This window comes from Coloeus monedula (assembly GCF_965178545.1).
Source record: "Coloeus monedula genome assembly, chromosome: 6".
NCBI lineage: Eukaryota > Metazoa > Chordata > Aves > Passeriformes > Corvidae > Coloeus > Coloeus monedula.
The window spans coordinates 7,041,241-7,055,006 of record NC_138786.1 but is presented as its reverse complement, the minus strand read 5'-3'; positions in this window follow the sequence as shown (position 1 = coordinate 7,055,006).

Below are 13,766 nucleotides of genomic sequence, written 5' to 3'. Positions count from 1 at the left end.
CAAGGAGTCAGAAAACTAATTCATTTTCATCAGAAAAGTTAGCACCTTTCAGTAATGACTTTCTATGTGTCCTTCTAGTGTGAATGATAATTATTGGGTGGGAGTATTTCAGGTTTGTCTGAGTTTGGGGACTGGCATTTACAAAACTGTTAATCACTTAAACTTCACCTCACTTAAGACCAGGGGCAAGTTTGAGTTACAATTGGAGGTAAATAGTTCTGGGCATGGAACACTGAGCTGGGAAACTGTGCTGCTCACTGGTTACCACTATCCCATTTTGTGATACTTTCTAGAGTCTCTTACTTTTCTGTGGCTGCTCTCAAGAGCTTTTTCCAGTCTTTTAAGACCAGATTAGAAAATGATGTAGTATTTTATAGGAAGCAACATGCAGGCATGCTCCTCCCCAGAGCTGGCAGAGATTCACTGCCCTTACAGTCTCACAGTCCCCTTCTTCTAGAGGGAAATACCTGAGCTGGTTCCCAGCTTAGTGAGAGGTAGTCCCTTTCTCAGTAAAGAGCAAAAGCCAAGCTGTGGCTCTGCCCCCTCTGCTCCCCTCTGCTGGGCACAGAGAGGGAGAAATGCCCTTGCAACCTCCAAGCCTGACAGGAGGGCAATGAAAATAGACTCATCCTCACAGCCCAAAGCAGCTCAGAAGCAAATCCTGAGACATGAAACTCCATTAGTTCTAGAATTGAGCACCAGTCAGGCTTAAAAGTTAGTTTATAAACAATTAGGATACACTAAAGCTGTTAGAAAGTCAAGACTTACAACAACTGTAAAAAGGAAAAAAGAAAGACCTTCCTAACTGCCCAGCTCCACAAACAAGTACCAGCTACGTGGCTTTCCCAAGCCCACGTGGCAAAATGCACATGTACTAGGGAGAGATATGCTTTGGGGCAGCCCTTTAGCCACAAAGCAAGTCTCTTTTTTCCTTAAATAGAATGACAATATTTTTTTAAATCTGGAGGACAGGTTATCAGCATCCATTACCCTAAGAATGTCATGATGGACTGACCTTCAGATGGGCTCTGAAAGGGATTGAATTCACAGGGAGATGGGTCTGGCTGGCTGGCAGCAGTGTGGGAGCAGAGTCCAAGCCTGACATCTGGCTCCTGTGGGCAGCTCTCTGGGCAAGCAAAGAGTTGGTCTCCATACAGGTGATCACCCAAAGAGCTGTGGTTCCATTCCCTGAGAAAAAACAGCAAAGAGGAAATGCTGCCCTTCACCCATCAGCCCTGGGTTAATTGTGGGCCTTGAGACCATACTATCATTAGTTCTGGAAATTACTGGTCTTTTAAGGACATAATAATGCAGCCAGGTTTTCATTTATACCTTAGTAGTTTTGCTAGGAAGTGGTACACAGTAAAGATTTAATCACCCAAAGCTTGGTGAAAACTATTATGGTGCTTATGACTGTTGGGGGAAGTAGCAGTAAACAATCTGGCAAGCTCAGTCCCACAGATTCTTGTAGGAAAAATTTGCCCTCTGGTAGTCAGTTGTTCTACTTTCATGACCAGGGGCTGCTCATCTGGACAAGGGTTTCCAGGGCTGGAAAAAACACTATGATGCTTGTTTGCCTTGGCCTCAGACCACAAAAAATGGATCCCTGGACTCTAGTTCTGCCTTTCATCCAAAATAAAATCCCCTAAGATGGGGGAAGAATGCAAGGGGAGCAGCTTTCTTATTGCTTCTACATCTGGCTGCAAAGCTGGTAAGTGATAAATTGCAAAAAACTGGAAATGTGCAATGGACATTGCAGATCTGGTAATATCACCTCTGATTTAAAGGGATGTCTTAAACAGATGATTCAATCAGCAAGCAGAGAAAGTTGCAAAAATTAAATGCAGTTTAATGGTGAAACATTTCCAGTTTTGAGGCACTACACTGAATTATGCAGCAGTGCATCAAACTAACTTTCAAGTCAAAGTGACCTTTGGTCAAAGTATATTGAAATAATCTTACTTTATAAAATATTGGTTAGGGGAAAAACCCCCAGCACCTGGCATACATAGATTTTACCATTTCAGAAACTTGTCTTACTAAATGAAAAAATACAGCCTTGTAGGTGTTCATTAGCAGCAGAAGTAGCATGGGGATCCATACATACAGTTAGTGTGATCAAACTGAAGTGTTAAATTGCCTAAGCAAGAACTGCAGTGGTAGATTTCTCTTAGAAAAAAAAGGATGGTCAAGTAGACATAGGCAGTAAGATTACCTTTAAAATGTTTTACTGTAAACCTAAAATAGCTACCCAGCTTGGAAAAAGAAAAAGAGAAGGGGAGGGGAGGGGGGAAAGAGAGAGAACATAATTTCCAAACCCTTAGCTTATTTTTAATTTATAGTCCTTGGAAAAAAAATAAGTGGATAGCCCAATCATTTATATGCCTGGGCAAAAGCAATACATCTATATAAAAGTACAGTGATATATTTCTGTTGCTAGTTTAATGTGCTGCTCTGTGCCCTGTGTGTTCTGATTCATTGGAGAGCAGCAATCATGTCGACAGGAGCTGTTCTTCAGTTCCCATCAGCGACAACTAAAGGCCAATTCAAGGTTGTGGTGGGGTCATGAATCTAACATAGTCACTGATAGAACAATTTTCCTTCTGCATGACACCGTCTGTGGGACACAGGGAATATACAGCAAGGACTGCTGCAGGTATGTCTTGTTTCCTCACCCTTTCTGTCCTCTCCCCACCCCCCTCCTCTTTTTTTGTTTATAATTTTTGGTGATGGTGTGTGCTGTTAACAAGAAGCCTCTGGGGAATACAGAATCAGCACCATGGAAAATAAGAAGAGAGGAAACTTCTAAGCTTTTAGGAACCCAGCATACTCCTGGCCTCTGTGCAGGGCAACTCAGCAACATCAGCTTGGTGTGAAAGCTGGATCCACCCCGAGACAACATGGGCTGCACGTCTGAAGACATGTACAGACTTATAAAGAGAAGAGGTGCTGGGCCAAACTCCACAGTGATTTCACCTCTGGTCCAGCACCCTTTGAGTTAAATAGAGAGGCATTTTTATCCAGCTGTAACTGTACCTGTTATCCTCCTCCGGTATGAAAATAAGACCTGGATTTTGCCTTCCAGTATTATTTTCACACATTGGAGCTTGTAGGTGATCCTGCCAGTGAACTTGGCACAAGCTGTGCCCAAGTTAAAAACAAAAAGCCAACTCCCATTATTATTTCTTTTATGTATGTCACTGAGAGAGCAGATCTTGAAGCTGGTGAGTGTTATTTCATTGTCATGTCATTACCTGTCACCACAGGGCCACTCTGGTCTGAGGCACTGGTCTAAAATAACCATCCAGGGCAAGGTGTATGGTTATACTCAATGCTCTATATTTCCCACATCCTGGAAGCCAAAATCCCAGCTCATACCTACAGTGGATAGGGATAGGTCCAAGCTTTTCTTACCATGAAATCTGCTCCCCTCTGCATTACGCTCATTCACGCCTGGAGCACGGCCACGCTGCACGGGTCTCTGAAAAGCCCACAGGTGAACTGGATCTGAGCGGGGCTCAAGATCCTCCTTGAATGGGCTGAACACAGAACAGCAGGAACAATGATGACCTGCCCTGTTCACATGGATGCTGCTCCACAGGAACATGGGTGGCTGGGCCTGCTCACCGGGTCTTCCCTTTCTGATGTAAACGCACCAGGCACAGTGAGCAGAGATGGGAGAAGGAACTGCAGCCATACAAGGATGCAAGGGGAGCCTCGAAAGGAGATCTGCTCTCTTGAGGGATCTTGCCAGCTTTCTGGGGAGTTTCCTTCAAAAATTAGGGGGTTCCCTCCTTGTTTGAAGCAGCTTCAAAGCCAGATGAGACCCAGTCTGTCATTTCCCTTTGATCTCCAAGACAAATTCGATGATAACTTACATGGAAACACCAATAGGACCCATTTTAGGCCCTAAACAGGAGGAGAGGGCCTAAGTTTTTCTCTACTGCATTGGCCTTTAAGACTTACCAGACCATTGGCATCTCGCCACTCAGCGTCAGGAACTGAAACACACCTTGTCTCGCACGCTGGTTTCAGGGTCCTTGCACAAGGACTGGGGGTGGGTTGTGTGGTGGAGCCAGCACAGCCTCAGGCCCTCTGAGCTCTCAGTACATCCAGCAGTGTTGTCAGTGGTGTTCCAGTGGCCTGCCCAGAGCCAGCTCATGGGCTCACAGCCATGTCCCTTGGACAGTTAGCATCAGTGGGGGCTGTGATGCAGGGCCTGGCTCTGAGCACTCTTAAATCCATAGGCAGAGGTATGAGGGGAGGTCGCCTGCTCCTCTGTCATGGCTGAGTTCATGGACATCTCCAGCACACCTGCTCACACACACTGATACTGAAACACAGACCGTGAAAGAGATAAATTACCCCTTTTTTGGTGTCAATGATTCTCCAACAACCTTGACTTGTGAAACTTTAGAGAACCTTCTCAGTCCCAGACATGGTCCTTCTCAGGCAGAGGCATGTTGGCAAAGCAAAGCCTGAAAAGTGGCAGTGGATCTGTCTGTATGCTGGGGTAAAATATAAGGCTTCAGGGCCCAGCATTGTCCAACAGTTGCCATCTGCAAATACTAAAATCACAGCATTTCTGAGAAACATCACAACCAAATTAACAAAACACTCAAATCTAAAATTAACAAGACACTCAAATATACAAAAATGTAGCTGTAATTTACAACTCTATTTAATTAAATTTTATTCCTGCACTTGCAATTGAAGATATTTGTATATATAGCATAAAAAAAAGGGAATGGAGATTAGTATTTATATACAATAGTAAGGAAGGGCTGGAGATGGAAAGAAGAAGGTTTGTGCAGCATTCCTGCTGACATGCAGGCTTCCCCAAGAGCGTCCCACCAAGGCTGTTAGCTCTCACTCACTAACTCTCAGGCCCTGCAGCTGTACACAGCTGTGTCTAAGTATCTCATTTTTTTTATTCTTGTTTATAGTTTTGTAGTTGCTCCTGATCGAACTCAGTGCAGATAAGATCTCGGCATGTGCTGGGCTCAGAAGCAGAAGTGTGTGTCATCCTCCTCTTCCGTGTGTGCATGGGTCTGTCCCACCGCAGGGGGAGAAAATGGAGAGTATAAAACCTCCCAAACCCCAGCCTCTAGCTCTTCCTTGGGCAGAATGTTTTACCCTATTGATTTCATTTGCATTAAAAATGCTTCTCTGGAAATGAAATACTTGAATCTGTCTCATTATTTTAGATCTGAGCTGGCAACTGTGTTAATATTAAAATGACATATACACACAAATCCCATTTCCTATGTTACAAATAGCGGGAGCAAAGCGAATATACCAACATTAATAATTCACCTTTTGAGCTTAGCCCTTCTTTATTTTTCTGAAACTTCCACAAGCAGATTGCCATTTCCTCCAATTTATTCATTATTCAAATTCAGTCAACAGTTTAAAAGAACATGTTTACCTAACAGATAGATTGCATTTTGCTTCCGTTTTCACTGCTCAGTATTTGTAACAAAGTGTGAGTCACAATCGTGTAATTAAATCACATAATATAACTCCTTTTCCTCAGCTAAATCAAAATGTAATACTTCTGGGGAAAAAGTACCGCTAATGTGTCTATAAAAATCAAATTTCTACAAATAGCTTTGTCTATGTCTGAATTTCATCTACATTCATTCTGACTAACAACTCAGCTGCTGGGATGTTTAGCAAATGATCGTTAAAACGGGCAGAGCAGCTTTATTTCCTTCCTTCCCTGTAAAGAACGAAGGAAAATATATTTGCTTTCCTTCAGCCATCTTTAGCTTCTTCTGCCACCCAGTCATTCCTTTCCCCCTGGTTCTGCAGGTACCATTAACAACAAAAAAAGGCTACTGACAGCAGCTGCCTTTTAGTTGCCTTTTATTCACTTTCAAGCAGCAGCCTTTGGGGTTTTGCAGATCCGTGGTGAAAGTGAAAACCAATAGTAAACTAAAGAAATATCAGGAGCAGAACAATAAATCTTTCACACTTCTTCTCAATTCTTGTTTAGCTTTCACTGTTTTTCAAGAAAAACAAGTTTTTCCTCCTGTTTTAGTTATTTTCTGTTAATTTCAAATCATATTCCTCATTTATTTGAGGGTTAACCAGACATGCAACTTGCACATAGAAGCTTAAAAATGCATCAAGCAGACCTTTGCCACTTCTCCCTATCTGATTTTTAGCTAAGCATTCCGGTGCTCCTCTTACTCAGAAATCTCTGCTATCGTGGTAGGAAGCAATTACTTTCCATGACCACTGGAAAGGCAGCATCCCACCAGCCCTAAGTCCCCACACCAGATTGCTCAGAACCCCATCCAACCTGGCCTTGAACACTTCCAGGGATGGGACACCCACAGGTTCTCTGGGCAGCCTGTGCCCAGGCCTCACTGCCCTCACAGTAAAAGAAATTATAATGCTTGTATATGATTCAAACATGTGAGACAACTTAATTCCGTGGAGGATTTCTGCCAACCCAGGCTGTGATGCTGCTGAATGTATGTAAAATTTTAACACCAGTTTGCATGTGTACAGCTCTTAGAAAGGAGCAAAGGCTTTTCCAAGGAAAAATGGAGTTTCAGGGGATCTCTTCTTCTAAACCCATTCTGACTTCCAAATGGCAGCACTCTCTCTACATTTTTGGAGGAGACAGAATAGATTTAGAAAGTGGCTGCTTATCGATTTATTGTCTTTATGCTGGACATAGGTTTTTATTAAAGAAAGCAGATATTCAATAGTGTTAACTAGTAATGGGAATTGACTTTTCACTAATTGCCCAGAACCTGGCATTAATACACTTTAATAGAAAATAGGCTTGTACACTCCAGATCAATCCAAAAGTTTTTTCTGAGTACTCTACAGACAAAGGACTCCAAAAACAACACAGCTAAATAAAACATTGTATTTATTTACTTATTATTCCTCCAGTTATTGAGATAGGGAAATACCTCCAGGGGATGAGGCAAATGCTTTACCTCAGCTGCTTTTCTGCTTTTTGTTTGCTCCATAGGTCCCAGTATTTCCGGGTCTGCTGCTCTGCCCCATTTACCTAGTTTGTAAACAGAGGAGGATTTTTGTCTGCCTCAGGTACAGTGGGATGCAGGCAAAATAAATGTTTTGGAAGTAAGACTGGCATAAGAAATAAAACAATTTATCAGTTAATATAAATATGTTATGATTACTATCATTATTATTATTATCATAATTGCTATTATTATCAGTGTCATTATTGTTGTTGTTATTGTTATTACTATTACTATTATATTTGTTAATGTTATGAAACAAATTCTCTATATGTTTAATTTTACTGTCAGGCTTCTCATTAGAAGAGCATAAGGGGATTAACAGCACCAGGGGCTAAACCCCCTCCGTGTTATCTTGGGTGTGAAGCTCCGTGGGGCTCAGCTGGCTCCCAAGATAACATCATGAAACCCCTTCTCTGGGGCCTGGCAGGGGAAAGCCAGTGGGCACAGCCAAAACCACTGCATTTTCACCCAAGTGGTTTGGAACATTTACTGAAATAAGGTTTGCTCCCATGATGCAGCTAACAGGCACTTTGCATTGCCTGACAGCCACCTCCAGAAAAAAGATGAACAAAACAGAATCAAGACTCAGTCCCTGTCCCACTGAAACCCTTGAAGGAAATGAGACCATGTGCTCTCACAGCATATAGTGTTTCCAAGTGGAGCAAATTGGAGTCCCAACCCTTTTTAGGCACTATTACCAGTCCAATAAAGCAGCTAATAATAAAGGATTGCTGCTTTATTTCCTGCACTTGAATAAAACAGATTGGCAAAACCTTACTAATCATATCTGACACTCAAGCATTATATCAGCAGACAGGCTTCTGAAGAAAGGCAGGATTTTCCAGCAGTTTCGGACTTTTGAAGGGTGGGAGTCCATGACTACCTGAATAAAGTTTGAAGAACCCTCACCTTTGTAGCAACACCTCCCATAGTTATCAGCTACTTTTAGATCCTCTTTAGCCTTCTCTGAGCCCAGCTGAAGGAAAAAGCCCCATTCCCCAGGGTACTGGCAGTGACACAGGGGCTGACGAGGGGCAATGCTAGTTAACACTTTGTGCCCCTTAGTAACTTATGCTTGTGTCGCAGGAAAGTACCTTTTAGTTCCGTGTTCCATGTGGGTGGCACAGCTGGCACAACTTGACTTCTCCTGTAGCTGGATTGCCAATGGACGGTCCCTGAGAGGAGCCAGGGTACAGGATCGCTGTGCTGCTCCCCAGGAGGTGAAAGCAGCTCTGGAAAAGGAATCCTGCACTTTTGAAAACTGGCTCACCTCAACACTCGTAACAGGAGACAGCCAAACTGCAGAGGGAAAGCCCCTCCATGGGGGAGGGGATACCCCCAATTCCTGCTCTAGGCTGGTCCCGATGGCTCCATCTCTGCCATGACTGGGTACAGGAGATGCAGGAAGGTGGGAGGTCCCTCTGGCAGTGTTTCAGGCTGAGGTCCTTTGCCATTTGAAAGGACAGGGAATGTGTCCCTGCAGGCAGCTGAAGGGCCCCCCAGGATGCAGTACACATGGATTTGTTTCGCTCGCCTGTGGTCTGGGACACAGGGATGAAAACCCAGAGCCACATCACCAGTGCCAGGTTGCTCGGGCCCCTGGGCCCGCCTATGGCAGCAGGAGCCCGCTGCACCTGCTGTGGGCTGAGCCGCACCCAGGCACTGGTGGCTTTGCCCTGCAGCTCCTCCACCACGGCCGATCCCTCCTGCAGGGGAACAGCATCCCCTGGCCCTCAGCATGGCTCCCCTGGCGTGCTGGGATAATGTGCTCAGTGAGCAAAGCATGGAGAACACCAGAGTTCCCTTTGCGCTTCTTTATCTTGTTGCTGATTGTTTATCAAAGCAATGAGAACTCAAACTAAACTCACTGCTAAAGAAGTATTACTAGTTTACCATAATTACTATTTAAAATGTGTTATGATGCTGCTTATTAAAAACTATTAATATATTATTAATTAATATCCTATCTTGAAGTGAATTTACACCACTATTAATCAGTGATAAAGCCACTTATATTTGTCCCCTTTCCTAAAACAGTAGTTTATACTGGAAGAGCTACTCTACCTGTAGTGCCAGACGTTGCTTCTGGATACCTGCAGCTATGCAGAGTAACTTGCCCCACAGGAATGTTTTATTTAGTCAGACAGCCCTTCGAAGTGAAAGGGTAACCATTTCTGATCATAACCTTGGCTTTGCACTCCTAGTAATTATCCTTTAATTGCATTACCCTATTTGAAATAGAGTTGTAATTGGAAAAAAACAATTTGATGCTCCCTGATGCATACTCTGACATGCATTATTTGCTTTTTATTCAAATATAAATGTTCTCTATAATTCTATCAAAGAACGGAGAAAAATAAAACAAAATTGAAATGTCAGTAGCAATTTTGGACATGTGAGAAGCATCAGCAACTAGTGCCGGATGGGAAAAATAATATTGTGAAATCAGTGGTGTCAGTGGAAAGAAGAGATGTGAAAGGGGAAAGGGCTACAGCTCTGCTCCTCCAGAAGCTGTCTCTGTTGCACATGGTGGTGCTAAATACTGAGCTGGGTACCAGCTGTAACTGAGTGATGGATGGGCCTTTAAAATTACATTGGAGCAGAAGATGCAGAAGCAGTTTCCAGCCTTCCAGCTAACTATTGAATAATTACTAAGGCCAATACAAGTCAATGGAGTGCAGATCCCCTTTCCTCACACCCTATGGGACAGAACACACAGGCAGAAAAGTGGTTTTACTTCTTCCTTCTTGGACAGATTCAAACAAATCCAGATCAGTGGCAACTTATACCAATGCCACTTGCACCTGGTATTTCTGAGAGGGGACCTCCAACTGGTTTGGCTGGATCAACTGCACATACAGAGCTACAAGCACGTGTGCACACAGACATGTTACTGAGATCTGAATCAGCCTTGGACCATTTGGAGCACTATACAGATAAAAATTAAGTAAGTTACAGGTACAATGTTAGTGAGTTAGGTTCTGCCACTCTGGAGCAAAAATAGTACCTCAAACTAAGGAGTCAGGATGTGCTCAGAGGGTAGACAAGGAAACCCTGTTAGCCCAGTTTGGGTCGGAGGTGCCTGGTTGGGATGGAGTGTACTGCATGTAGAGCTGGGTGTTGCAACCCACTCCCACCACAGAAGAAATTGCAGACATTTTCTGCAGCAACTCCTATGACAGATGTCCTCTGACAGCAGCCCTGCATCCTCATCTACTCCACACCAGAGCCAGCCCAATCTTTACTTCAAAAAGTCAGCAGTTCACAGACAAGAAATCAACACAGGAGAGTCATAAAGCAGACGTAGCTGGCACAGACTAGGCTGGATAAATTTGGCCTTTCTGGGATTTTTGATAAAATCAAAACCAAACCCTCAAACCCAATAGGAAGAAAACCTCTTGTGAAAAACAAAATTCTGTTTTTTTCTAGAGACATAACCAACTTTCATTAGCATAAGCTACTGTGCTTTGCACCCAGTTAGTTTATACTGACCACATCCAACAGAAAGCTCGAGAAAAGCCATCCGTTCTGCTTCTGCTTGTCTGGCTGCCCTGTCCCCATCTCCAAGCCTCATTGTGAACTCCAAAGAGAAACATAAGTATCAAAGTTCAGATTCAGGCATTTGGCACATAATATTTCATAGGGACTTCAGGCTTCTCTGGATCTGTAAAGCTTACCCAGCATGTTATTTTGGGAATCCCACAACAGAAGATGACTTCATTTTAGGCGTACACGGTACACTCTGTAGCTGCTTTTCTCAGTGGCTTCTTAGGATCATAAGACCTAGGGCACAGTTGCTCCTCCTGTTTCACACACAACCAGTGAGGGTGAGTGGTGTCTTGTCCAAACAGTTCTGCCAGTCTCAGCACTTTATCCTGACATATTTCACCTGGACAGAATGTACCTCTTTGCTTGGCTTGCTCACTCCTCTAAGAAATTTCACTCAAGTCACCAGGACTGTTAGTAGGAGCTCACTACTGAGACATGCAACAGCGCAGCTGAGATTTGGGGCTCCCTCAGTGCTGATATGAGGAGCCTGTACAATTTAAGGAGCCTGCTGGAGGTTAGGCATCCTACACAAGTGTATGTACAGAGAAGTATCTCCGATTTTTCTCTTTTATTAGAGATTGAACTGAAAATCCCATGAAGCAGCACAAAGATAACAAATGAAAACTAAGCCAAAATATAATCACTCTAATTATAATGACTATTAAAAAGAGATGGTTGTCAAGAGAAAAGTTTCAGAGGCATTGAAGTCAACTGTCAAGATCCAGCCCATCTGATTGAAAACTGACAAGCAAGTCAGCTGAGAGAGCACTACCATGTTATAAAACAGAAGGAAAGGAGCAGCTTGGAGGCTGGATGGTGGGGTTTTGGTTGGTTGTGGGTTTGGGAAGGTTTTTTGTGTGCTACAAACTTACAATAGAAAATGGATGAAGTGAGAAGAAAACTCATTCTCACCTGGATTATAAAGTACTCTAATGCAGGATTAACCAGAAAAAGAAATACTGAATTAAGAAAACTTATGTTACGAAATTTGGTAAAATCTTATTTTCTACCTTTAGGCAAAATAATTATGTTAAAAGGTTTCTCAGATGACTTGTGAGGCCTTAAAAGCTGTGAATGAAGTAGGATTGTTGAATTCCCAGTGATTTCTCTTTGAGAATTTAAATTCTGATGGTCCTGGTAAGTAGCTTACCCAGGCAGCAGAGCTGGTGCTTGCTGGTGCATATATATAGAGATATATATTCTTTTAAATTTGTTAACTAATCTTGTCTACTTTATGGTACTAATTCAGCAGCTAAAACAATCAATTTAAAAGTAGGTAGAGCTATCAGTTAAAATGCAAGAACAAATGGAAGAATAACAAGGAGAAAATCAGAAGAGGATAGAAGAGAATTGATTTTACTTCTGGTTCAGCCTTGCAGGTTGGAACTCTGCAAGGACCCACTCTTAGGAGGTTGTAATGGGTAATGCTGACATCTGTGGGTGAGATGGAGAACTGAGCTTGTGACACAAGTTGTTAATACTGTCCTAACTAGAGCTTAGAAAGGCAAGTCAGTGTGTGATGCAGATTTCATCTGCTGCTGAGTACAGGCGAAGGGCTAATGAAGGAAGCTGAGGGAAGAAGAGAAGAATTAGGGCAATTTTCTCACCACTTAGTCATGGTAGGAGAACCAGGGAAACTCCCCATCTCCAGCTGTCTCTCTTGTCTTTTCCCTACCCCAGCCCAACACCTTAGGCTAGGCTGCTTCTGGCTCCTGCTGTAGATACTCTAGTAAAATGATGTCCAAGTACTCCCCAGTTTATCTGGGAAAGAGGACACATGTGGCTCTGTGCCACTGGCAGAAGCACCACTGTGGATGTCAGAAAGTTTGCCATTTTGCTAATGAGTGCAGGGCCCTGCTATGAGTGGCTTGGCTACCCAGTGTGGCATTTCTAAGGCAATGATCAAGCAGGAGCTCTAAACCAAGGTCTCACAGTGAAATGTAAATGTATCTATAAAAATGTGTTGCTTTTCTCTTAGAGAACTAGCAATCATCGAGGTATTTGGGGATTGGGTATGAAGCTCTCATAAAGCCTAAAAAGCAAATCAGTTTCTCCTAAGTGCTAATCTTACACCTGAGTCTGCTATATTGCAAAGTCATGGATGTGGGTGGCACTTCTCTTGTTCTGTGCTCGATTTCTGAACCTGTCAATGAATTCCTCTTTGAGGAAACCCCCAGTTCTGGGGACCCATCTCTTGGAGGTGCACCATGGAACTCATGGCAAGGTTTGCAGTAAGCTGATGCCCTCTGCTGGGTATGAGAGACTTGAAACACGTGAATCCCCTATTTCCAAGCAGGATAACGGCACAAAACTTCTTCAAAGAGTGAACTGGACAGTTTAATGGCAAGTGTTCACACCTCCCTACAATATTTTTTAATACGTGTTGGAGGACAGGATGATTTGAAATCTTATTGCAGTGAACGAATAACAGAGTAGTTCTGGTTATGGCTTCCACATTGGTATTAGATGCAACCTGTAATTAATAATCATTAAATGTAATAATTTCGATAAACTGTTCCTCCACTATCAGTTGGATTTAAAAGCATATATAATTTGAAGCTGGAGAGAAGTGTTTAAAGGGGCCTTTAAATAGAGTTGCATTAGTGTGGTACTGACTGGTTAGAAGCCAGAACAAAGGTGAAAAAAGCTTTCAGAATAATTGCTGAAGAGTTACTGGGGAAAATGACCTGGATCATGAGGGACAAGCTACTGTATGTCAGCATATCCTATAGGCCACTGAGAGATCAGTTGGAAAATGCTGACACTGCATTTATTGAGACACAAATATGGCCAAAAAAAAGTAATTCTAATTTTAAGGGTAAACAAATTAAAACTGGAAATTGTATGTTTGTGCTTTGTCATGACACCTAGAACTCTTAAGCCTTGATGCTGATTGCAGGTAGCTGTAGCTGTTTCTGTGACACATCAAGTGACAGATGTCCACTGAAACACTCGATGTCACTGGAGCTCTGTCACTATGGGATTTCAGTGAGAGCATTTGTGCAGTTGACTGCTGGTCCATTCTGGCTAATATAAGTAATGTCTATGAGAAAAGGCTAAAAGGAACATTAAAACAGATCTAAAATAAGTAAAAAATTAGTCACCTTAACTGTTTCCTTCTTTTCCTTTAGAAGCTTTAATTCTGACTTCTGGATTTATAAAATTTATAAAGTTTTTGTGTAGGTCTGTCCACTTCCAGCTCTTTCT